We start from the raw sequence: 12,068 nt of genomic DNA on the forward strand, positions 1-12,068 counted from the left end.
TCAGGAAAAACTTTTTCAAAAAATGTTATTCACATTGGCTAAAATATCTAAGCCAAAGTGTTCTGCACTTGACCTTAGAAGCTCATCTTTCTGAAATAGTTCTATTTTGTCTAATTACCTCCTGTTACATTAGATAAGTTTCTTCATGCTGGTCTAAAGAGTTCTTCTAGCCTGCTGGTATTTGCACAAGGCATTTAAGCATTTGTCAGAGTACTTGCCCCTGTTCTTTACTCATCAGTTTGCAGTGTCAATCATCACTTAGTCGCAGACTCTGCAACCATCATGAGCAAATACTAGTTAGTTTTTTGGTGCTTTATATATATGTATATATATATAGAATCTCCCTTTGTCACCCAGGCTGGAGTGCAGAGGCACGATCTTGGCTCACTGCAACCTTTGCCTCCTGGGTTCAAGCGTTCAAGGGATTCTCCTGATTCAACCTCCCACAGCTGGGATTACAGGTGTGCGCCACCAAGCCAGGCTAAGTTTTTCGTGTTTTTAATGGAGACCAGGTGTCACCATTTTGGCCCGGCTGGTCTCAAACTCCTGATCTTAAGCAATCTGCCTGCCTCGCCCTCCCAAAGCGCTAGGATTGAAGGCGTGAGCAACTGCACCCGGCCAACTGGTTAGTCTTTCTTTTTGCTTTGTTTGTTTGTTTGTTTATTCATTCTCCTAAGGACATCCTTAAGCAAGGGCCACTGTTATCTCACTCATTCACTATTCATTCACACTCACATATGACAGCTATAAAATTTGGTCTGCGAATTTGCGGAGTTTTACCTTAATAATCAGAGAGAGATGCGATCAAATGCTTACAGGCGATTCAACATGTTCTGGTGTGCAGAACATATAGTGAACACACAGAGAATGAGGAAGCAAGGTCCAACTGGGGGCACTGGGAATGTCCTACGAGAAGAAGGCAGAATGAAGGGAAGTCACTGTGAGTATTGCAGAAAGAAGTAGAATTATCAGTTTTCCACTTGTTTTAACAGATTGAGACATAATTGGTAAACAATAAATGGTACAAATTTAAAATATACAATTTGAAGTTTATGTATTTCTAGTTATAAATTTATAAAACCACCACCATACTTAGGATGATGAACACATCCATCACCTCCCAAAGAATCCTGCTGCCTTTTTGCAATTTCTCCCGTCTTTCCTGAGGTACTTCCTCCTCTACCTCTAGGGAGCATGGATCTGCTTCTGTTACAAGACTGGTTTGAAAATTCTAGAAATTGATACAAATGAAATCATACAAGGTGAATTCTTTTTTTACTGTGGGAAAAGAGTTCTGGCTTCTTTTACTTGGAATAATTATTTTAAGATCCATCCATGCCGTAGCCAGTATAGTTTATTCTTTTCATTACTAAGAAGTATACCTATTTTTAAAATTCATTCATCTGATGATGAACATTTGGGTTGTTTCCAGTTTTTGACTATTTCAAATGAAATTGCTATGAAAAATTTTATATATAGGAAGTATAAGTGTTTGTAAGGACATATACATTTATTTTGTTTATTTCTCTCAAGCAAATATGACGGAATCTTCATGACTAGATTACATGAAAGTTTAAACTTTTCAGAAATTCTCAATCTGTTTGTATATTTTTTCTTCCCTCTAGCAGCATATGAGAGATCTTTATGTGCCAGGTTATAATTGTTTTTTCCTAATTTGGTGCTGAGTTCTCTCGCTGAGAGTGGCCTTTAACCAGAACAGCTGTTCTCTAAGAGAGCCTGGACTGGGGGTAACATTAAGTTCAGGTGTGTGTGTCAGGAGAGATACAATGAAGTGAAACCAAAATGCATGAAACAGAGGACACTTACCACTCACAGGTCCAGAGAGCTCAGGCGTGCTGATGGGAGGCTGCCAGGAAGTCTACAGGAAGCAGACCCGGGAAGTTTACCCACTGAGTGGGGAGTGAGAGAGAGAGAGAGAGAGAGAACCTGGGGAACTACGCTATTAAGGTCCATGGTCTTTATTCTTTAGGTTTCCTGTGATGGTTGTGTATTACCTAGTTTAAAGAAAACATGCATGAAGCAGGGAACTTGTTTCTATGACTCTGGTGTTGACTATTAAGTTTTATTGTGGTCAGCACCTGCAGGCTGTGTTAGGTTTTGGGTCTGTGAGATGAAGAACAAGTGGGCTATATTACAAACAGCCACAGGGAGGGGAGCTTTTAACCAGGCTGGAGGTGATGGGGTATGACTGTATTTCAAACACCTTATGTCAGGCCTAAAATTGAATTCTGAGGCAGCAACTATATTAAACAAATGTAAAATACTCTACATCTCTGCCAACACTTGGTTTGGGCAGGTTTTTAAAATTTTAGTCATTCTAAAAGACAGAGGTATCACATGGTGGTAATAATTTGCATTTATAGTGATTAATAATGGTTAGCATCCTTTCATTGGTTGTTTACCATCTATATATCTTCTTTAGTAAAAAGTGTTTTCAAATCTTTTGCTCATTATTGGGTTGTTTGTTTTCTTAATGTTTTTGAGAATTCCTTCTGTATTATAGATGCAAGCCCCTTATCAATTATGTCAATTACAAATATATTACTTACAAATATATTACTTACAAATATGTCCCCTTGCATTTAATAAGCAATGACTGTGTACCCAGCCTAGTGCTACAGGCATGAGCTCACTGGAGTCACACAAGTGAAACCCTGCTCCCTTTGTGGCAGAGGTTTATTTCAAACTTATGGATGAGGAATTGAGGTTCAGATAAGTTAAGCAACTTGCTCAGGGTCACACAGCAACACACAGAGCCCATGCTTCAGTAACCCAGGGAGTGGTAAGGGGTGGGGTTGGAGAGACAGGCCATGTTGGACCATGAAGAGTTCTGAAGGCCAAGTTAAGGTGTCATGGCCCAATCCTGTGGCCACTGAAAGCCATGGTAGGGTTTTGAGTGAGGAAAGGAGAAGGTCATGGCTGTATTTGAGAGAGAAGAAACTAAAGGAGAGGTGTAACATGTTAAAAAGCAACAGGGATGATGCAAAAAAGATCTAAATTGAATTTCACCAGAGGAAAGCTACAACATGGAAATAAAATATACATCAGATTAGATTGTGCCTATACTCTGCATCCACTTTACTGTCCCACTAGAAATCAAAGTTTTCTGTCCTTGTGACCCTAAAACTTAAAGTATAATAATAATAAAAAAAAGAAATCAAAGTTTTCAATTTTGATAAAGTCCAAATTATCACTATGTTCTTTTAGAGATCAAACTGGGCATTGCTTCTAAGAAATGGTTGCCTGACCACCACCACCCCCTGACCCAGGTCAAAAAGGCCCTTCTCATATGCTTTATTCTAGAAAGTTTATAGTTTCAGGTTTTCCATTTAGGGCTACAACCCATTTTGAGTTAACTTGTATATAAGGTGTGAAGTATACGTGATAGTTTTTTGTTTTTCATTTGCCTAACAGATATCCAATTATTTATTCAAGCACCATTTATTTGAAAGACAGTCTTTTCTCCATTTGATTGCTTTAGCACCTTTCTTGAAAATCGGTTGTCCATATATGTGTAGGTCTATATCTAAACGTTCTGTTCTGTTCCATTGATCCATCTGTCTATGTCATTACTCAGTGATCATAATGTCTAGATTAATATCACTTTATACTAATTCTTAAATTCAGGTAGTTTTGTTTCTCAAACTTTAGCCTTTTATTCAAAATTGCTTTGGCTACACTAGACCCTTTCTATCTCTGTATCAATTTTATATTAAGCTTGCAAGTATCTATGAAGACCTGCTGGATGTTTTATTTAGAATGAATTGAATTTATAGCTCAATTTGATTCATGTATTTTGTCTGCTTTTCTTTCCATCTTAGCTAGAAGCAGAAAATGTATCTCTGCTAAGTATAGTCCATTTTGATAGATCCTTTACAATTCAACTGGGTTATAGATGTAAATTTTACTTTCTATCAACTGATGAGTTTGAATCTGACTACTTAAGAAAATAATAAAATACAGCTCAGCGGAAAACTGGGTATTTATATCCAGGATTAAAAGATATCTGTAGTGAAGGACTAATATTTTTTGATGATTTGTTGAATTCTTCTTTGAATGCTAAGAATTGACTAAGGGTAATATTTTATACTGAAAATTACTTTATGATCTGATTTTAGACATCCTGGCTTATATCCTGTATCTGCTACTTAATACTCTGTAATTCTTATTTATTACTTAACCTCTCTCATCTTCCATTTCCTCATCTATAAAATTGAACTTTTAATACGTTGTAAAGCAAATAATTATTTTCATAGCTAAAGTTATGAAATATGTAGAAAATATTAAGCTCTTGGAAATGCTACCAATAATTACAAGGCTATTACAAATTTTTGAATATTTTCAACAACTTACAAGGATAGATAGCTGATGGGTGCTCACAGCCTTCTTCCCACTCCAGTCATGCTTTGAGCATTGCTGAACAGAGACTGAGACTAGAAATATGGTGAATAGCACAGTATAAGCACGTGTGTTTCTGCAAACTTCCTGTATGTGATTTAACAGTGCCGTGATTCTGGCTGGCTTCAAGGTCGGTCTTCTTCTTTTGCATGTCTTTATCTTTTTCTTCCTTCCCTCTTTTTCTCCCCCAGTCTTAGCTGCTTTTAAAATGTTCCTCCTTATCATAGAATTTAAGAAGTTTTATATGTTGTGCTTTGGTGATGTTTTCCCCACCCTTGGTGTCCACTGAGCTTCTTGACCTGTAGGGTTTTGGTTGTTAACAAATTTGAAAAATGACCATTATTTCTTCAATTTTCTTTTCTGTCTACACCCATCTTTGGGGACTCCAATTACATGTATACTACAGAACTAGCTCCTTTATTTTCTGTTCATACGTTTTCAGTCTCTTTCTATGTTTAATTTTCATTGGTTTCTATTTTTTCAAGTTCACTATATTTTTCATTTACAATATTTAATCTGTTGTTAATTGAATCCAGTATATTTTTTATTTCCATAGTTCTCTTTTGTAGAAGTTTAATTTAGAATTTTTTTATTTCTTTGTCCTTTTAACAAGTTCCATCTCATTTTTAGTTTCTCGAGCAAGTGTAATGCGATGGCAACTCTCTAGTATTCTTTACTACTTACTGTATCATCTGTATCATTTCTGGGGTCTGTTTGTATGAATTGCCTTTAATCCTTATTATGGGTGATATTTTCTGGCTTCTTTGTGTACCTGAATATTTTTTATTTAATAGAAGTTATTTTGGATTTGACTATATTTGTATTCCTATAAATACTAGTGACTTTTTTTTTCTGGAACATGCTTATATTCCTTAGAATCAGTTTGATCCTTTCAGGTTTTTGTTTTAACCGCTGTTAGGAAAAACCTAAGCAGTATTTAGACTAGAACTAATGTTTTGCCTCTACTAAAACAAACCTTTCTAAGTATTCTACTTAAATTGCTAAGTTTTTCCTTTCAGCCTGCTGAGAACAGGCACTGTTGTCACTCATGTGTGTGTTCCAGAGACGGTTTCTTCTAATTCTTTCTGGGTGGCCATTTTGCCAGCCTTGGGTAATTTTCTCCCATTCATTCCATGACCAGTATCCAGCTGAATTCTCAAGGGGGTCTTTCTTGAGGTCATCAGAATTTCATCTCTTTGTAGCTTCGTGTTCATCAGTTCTCTTTCCTATGACTTCCAGACACCCTGGTTTCTCCACATTTTCATCTCAGTCTCTCTCCTCAAACCACTGGCTCCATGTGGGTTACCAATTTCTGCTCCATCACTAGCAAACTGTCTCTAAGTTTAAGGTAGGCCTGTTCTAGGATTTAACTAATTTGTTTCTTTTCTATCAAAGATGTCTGGAATTCTTTGTCTGATGCCCAGTTTCTTGAAAACAATGGTTTTATATATTCTGTCCACTTCTGGTTTTCTCTGTGATGATAAATCTGCTCCATGCCATTTTATCTTGGTTAGAAGCAGGCATCATCTACTCCTTTTAATATTACCACTTTCATCAATAAAATGCCACAAAATCTAGCATTAAAATCCATGATGCCTAGTATAAACTTTCTGAAAATTGATTTCCTTCGATTCTTACTTTCCAAAAACATGCATATTCAGAAAACTGTTTTTAGGTATTTAAAATTTTAGAGACATATATTCGATTAATTACGTTTGTCTAATCCGGTTCTCTGCTGAATTGTATCTGACCATTAGGATCTAATCCACACTGGAGTCCCAGGCCCTCCTCCTTCCACAGGCTTCTCTGGGTTTACACAGTTCTTAGGCGTCCAAGCTCTCCTCTCTATGTTGTCACCTCTGTTACATTCTCTGTCCTAGCTCTGTCTCCTAGGACATCTCAGTCCTTGTGAAAATGCAGGTTTTGAATCAACTTGTCTTGGGCAGAGCTCACAAATTGTATCCTTGATGAGTTTTCCATTAGTGCAGATGTTGATGCTCCACTGACCACACTCTGAACACAAGATACTAGAACATACAGATCCCCCTTCTTAGTAGGCAGTTACCCATGAAATAGCAAAATGTGTTGCCTGCACGTACCCTCTCATTCTAATGTAATTAGATGACTACACCATTAAACTAATGGGGTAAAAAAAGCAGAGAAACAACATGTGTGAACATCCTTGTATAGAATTTATTTTGTCAAATCTAAATCTTAAGAGCTACTATTACACTGCTGTTTAAGTAAAACAAAATAAAAATAATAAAATGAAATAACTCTTAAGAGCAAAGTTCTTATTCCTAAGGATTTCTTCCAATCAAATCAGCCACTAGAATCCAGTAAAATGTGAGGATAACATTCCTAATATTTTAGGATGATTGAGACACTTGCCAATCATTTTTTCCCACAAATAATTCTGTCTTAGGAAATTGATTAACTGTTTTATACTATGTTTTCAATATATTAGACTACCCAATATGTATTAAATAAAATGTGAAATTGTATAAATGGAAAAATATAAAAATTTGAATAAGAATGGACAATTTTGCTACATTCTTGTTTAGATATGTATATCATATTCTTTAGCACGAGGAAGAATTCGAGTTAAAAATACATGCATAAGTATTACTTTACAAAGATAACCATCTCTTTCATTGAAATGACTCTTGAAACAATTTTACCTGTTATAGGAACATGCATTCCCTGCTTAAGAGCTATGTCTAAGAGACCATATGAGAAAAAGCAAAGCTCTGTTTTTGATCACAGAAAAAAAAGATTTCTAAAGGTGCAATCAGTCCTATTTAAACAATTAAAAACAATGAGAAATTATGGCTTATGATCAAGTCAAAGAAAATTGAAATCAGTTCTTAATGATTCCTAAGGCATGTGGCTAAAGTACTAAGACAGCAATATGCCTGTAAATCCTTGGAGAGGAGAGGTAATTTACTCAGGGTAATTAGCTCATCCTCACACTCTGTCTTGCGAGGTGCTCTGGGACCACTTGTGCCCCTCTTCGTGTATAAACCTGGTGTAGGTTTGCAGGCTTGCTGAGAATGCCACCTGCTCCCTGCGGCTGGGCATCTTCCTGCTTGTTCTCTGGGTGACTGTGAAGAGGCCTTGGCACTAAGCCAGGCATTTTGTTTCCCATGTGAAAACCAAATATTAAAAAAAAAAATAAACAAAAAACCATCCTATGCTTGTGAAGGTTGTTTTGGGCACCTGTATGAGGCCTGAACACATTTTTTATGAATTCTCTATGAATTTACCTTTGTTTCTTGCTGACAGGTGTTCACTGATAATGTGGCCTTCTGGTTTTACAATATTTGTATTCAGGCCGGGAGTGGTGGCTTAAGCCTATAATCCCAGCACTTTGGGAGGCCGAGGCGGGCCGATCATGAGGTCAGGAGATCGAGACCATCCTGGCTAACATGGTGAAACCCCGTCTCCACTAAAAATACAAAAAATTAGCCGGGCGTAGTGTCGTGCACCTGTAGTCCCAGCTACTCGAGAGACTGAGGCAAGAGAATTGCTTAAACCCAGGAGGTGGAGGTTGCAGTGAGCTGAAATAGTGCCACTGCACTCCAACCTGGGCAAAAGAGTAAGACTCCATCTCAAGAAAAAAAAAATGTATTTAATTTACCTAAGCAGATGATACAGAGACACACCAATCCTAATTCTAATACTTAAAAATGCATTTTATTTACACTTTCTTCTTTACCCTTGGAGTTTCTATGCTTGTTTAGGCAACATTATTCCAAGTTTCCAAGCCATCAAGTAAACCATTCCCATAGGGTACCTATTTATGGAATTCATATCAAAAGCTGGAAAGACATCGACATTTGGGGTAACTATATCTTGCTAGGCTGTTGGTATGTAAAATATATTGTGTGTCTCATATTTATGTCATATTTAAATCCACTTGAAACATTTGTGCTTGATAATATAGCCATAAAGGGCCTGGGTTATATTTTGTGTGTCTATTGTAATTTAATTTAAGTTGCAAATGAGAATATTTGATACATAGAAATAAGGTACTCTCCTCATAATTCTCCAACTTAGCAGCATTTCATATCTCATCTGGCATTCTTGGCAAAAATTTCTATTAGATATTGAATTAAAAATGTGTGTATGCTTATGATACGTCCATGCAAAAATTTGGCAACATTTTCGGTGGCTGTAATGGGAATTAGGAAAGTCTTTCCCATGCCACCCAAAAACTAAAGAAAGAACGAGTTTTCCTATCGAGTGCAATTTGCTACTGACGTTGAAGATCACCCTGTTCCACATTTATGAGACAGTTTCTGGATGCTCTTGTTCCTGCTTCTTTAGACAGCTTGGCCATCTCTTCTATCTCCTTAGCTGTGTGCTGACCTCACTTTGAAGCTCAGAATGACACTACATGGTCCTCAGCTGGGGTGACTGTAGGAAAGAAAGGGAAAAAACAACAACAACAACAAAAACATAAACTTTATTTCTTGTTGTCATTATTTTTTTTCTCCTCCTGATAACGCTTTCCTCCTGTGCATTCTTTCTGATACATTTTGTGTCAAGAGAAAGGAGAACTTTAGACTTTTCAGAAATTGGCACTTTTATTCCTCTGCAGACTAAACCCTCTGTGGTACTTCCTGCCATCAATTTTCAACCCTCTCCTACTCTGCCCACCGTCCACTCTTAGGAAACTCTTGGGTCTTATGTCTTCCCGCCTTCCTGTGGTTAAGATGTCAAATGGGTTTGCAGGACTACACAGACCAATAAACGGCATGGTAAAGGGAGCCCATATGCAGGCCAAGTGTATATTGTACATGCACTTGAAGGTAGTACAAGATAGATGACATTTTACATTGTGAGAGAAAGGAATACATTATTTAACATGTGGTACTGGTCCAATTGGCTAACCATGTGGAAAAAGAAAACAAAGTTAAACCCCTACCTCACAACATATACCCTAATAAAATCCAGATGAATTAAACATTCAGATATAAAGAATGGAACTATAGGATTACTGAAATGAAATATAGGTGAATTTACACTATTGGCATAAAATAGGCAAAGAAAGAGAATATAAGGAAAAGAGCTGCTAATTTAACACACATGAATTTTCTGTATATAAAAAGTAAAACTACCAGCACATAATTTATAGTAGATAACTTTAATATTAATATTGATTTTATAAACATGTCCTAATATTAACTAATTGACTACCCCAGTAGAAAAGTGGACAAAGGATGTAACTGATGCTGAGAATAGGAAGCAAATGGCCAAAGTCCATATGATAAATTGTAGAAAAATAAGCAAAAAATGTAAGTTCAAGAAATAATAAAAATTTCATTTTACGTATAAAATGGAGAACTAAGATGCATTATGCATATTTGCAAGGCTGTGGTAAAGATATATGGTCATACATTTCACTGAAGTTTAAACTGGTTCTTTATGGTGGGCAAGTTGGCAAAATGTATCTAGAGCTTTAAATATGTATACATTTGAGGCCAAATTTCATACTAAGGGTTTACTGCAAGAGAAATTTACATGTAACATATTGTTTAAAATATTTAAGTGTTAAAAATACTAACATATTGTTACAAAATTTTGATTAAATTATAACGCACAAAAAAGGATACTGCATATCCAGTTAAAATTATGAGGGATACTATTTAAAATCATGGGTAAAAAATTACTACTTACATATTAAGGATATAAGTACAATTCAAAACAAAACACTATATAAAATTGAACCCTGTTAAAGTATTGTGTGGATATTTATAATTTTTAACTGGTTGATTGGAGCTTATTCCCTATTTTCTTTTTTTAAAAAGAGATATAATGCTTTTCTCATTAAATAGGAATGTTAAAAAAGTCTCATAACCATTTGTATACGTCACGTAAAGTTCTGTTACAGTACGTGGTATGTTTTGGCTGTGTCCTTACCCAAATCTCACCTTGTATTGTAATAATCCCCATGTGTCAAGGGCAGGGTCAGGTGAAGATAATTGAATCATGGGGGCAGTTTCCCCATACTGTTATTGTGGTAGTGAATAAGTCTCATGAGAGCTGATGGTTTTACTAATGGGAGTTCCCCTGCACAAGCTCTCTTGCCTGCTGCTATGTAAGACATGCCTTTGCTTCTCTTTTGCTTTCCAACATGATTATGAGGCCTCTCCAGCCATGTGGAACTGTGAGTCCATTAAACCTCTTTCCTTTATAAATTACCCAGTCTCAGGTATGTCTTTATTAGTAGCATGAAAACAGACTAATACAGTAGACATCTTTAAAAATCAAACAAAATGACGTGTTAGAGTCCGTTTCACAAACTTCTTTTGCTTATTTCTGAGAGGCCACTAGATGATTAGAAAAGAATAAGCAGATACACTGGAAAAAATGTTTGACTTTCAAATTTATATTCCTTGGATGGCATCATGTCATTCATTAGCCACTGCTGTTAAAATATTTTGCAATAATCATCTACTATCCCCTTTTTTTCATTCTCTCTGGACTTAATTTAATTCATGAGGGCATTTCTTATGTGAATTTCTAAACCTTCTACTAAATAACATGAGAATTATATTCCCAAGTTTTATGATTATTTGAGGGATAGAGACAATGCATGTCTAACCCATGTATCTGCTGTATATTGAGGTAATGTATACTTTGAAATTAAAAACCAATTCATTCTTAAACAAATGAGAGTTTTCTCTGCTGCACAAAGCGATCTGCTGAAATTTGAAAGAAATGTGTCTGGAATTTTTCCCATTTTTATTTCTCAGAATTCTGAGATTGTTTCCTGGTACTCCAGATCTGTTGGATCTCAATATACGTCTCTGTTCTATAGCTCATTAATCAGTACATAACCATTTATTTTCCTCTAAAAGACAATTCTTACCAGCCTTCTTTGATTTAACAAATGAATTCTTAAAAGTTGGTATAACAGAGAAGTTACAGCAACTCTTCTTTCTTTAAGACTGTATCCTCTTCTGAGATGCCTCCCTTCAGCTCAATGCATAATGAATAGCGTGGTATCGAAGCCTCATAAACTTGCTGCCCTAAATGATTATCTGTCCCAACTGTTAGCAAGTGGAAGAACTGCTAGACACTTTGGAATTTTGGTATTTCTCTTAAGTCATACCACTAGATTCTGAGAAGGATAAAGTGAATTGTGAAAAATGTTTCTACTAAGATTAATCAATTAACTGGATTGTCAAAATATCACTTGCTTTGTCTATTTTATTTGAAAAAATTAGTGTTTGATATATAATAACTGTTAATTATTATGCATAGTAATTGTTAAATAAAAGTTTGCCATGTTATCATGGCCTCTTAAATGACTAAGTTTTAAGCTATTATTCCGGAAAACCAAGTTAGAGATTCCCAAGGAAACATTCTCTCATAGGAGCCGTACTCATTGCCTTAGAGACAGACCTATTTCAATACTGTCAGGATGTGCACGCACATGCTTGTGTTCTGTGTGTGATGGACACATATTATTATAGGTGTTCTACAAGAAAAATCCTTAAAGAGCTTTATGGGTTCTCTAATTAATAAAAAGAAAAAAAAAAGCCAAAAGGATGAGATGGCAGTAAGGAATTGTAGGGTTAAGGAAAACTTGAAATTCCACATGAAATGAACTCCTATGAAAAAGGGACACTTGTTCTCTT

Source organism: Symphalangus syndactylus, chromosome 15, assembly GCF_028878055.3.
Source record: "Symphalangus syndactylus isolate Jambi chromosome 15, NHGRI_mSymSyn1-v2.1_pri, whole genome shotgun sequence".
Taxonomy (NCBI): domain Eukaryota; kingdom Metazoa; phylum Chordata; class Mammalia; order Primates; family Hylobatidae; genus Symphalangus; species Symphalangus syndactylus.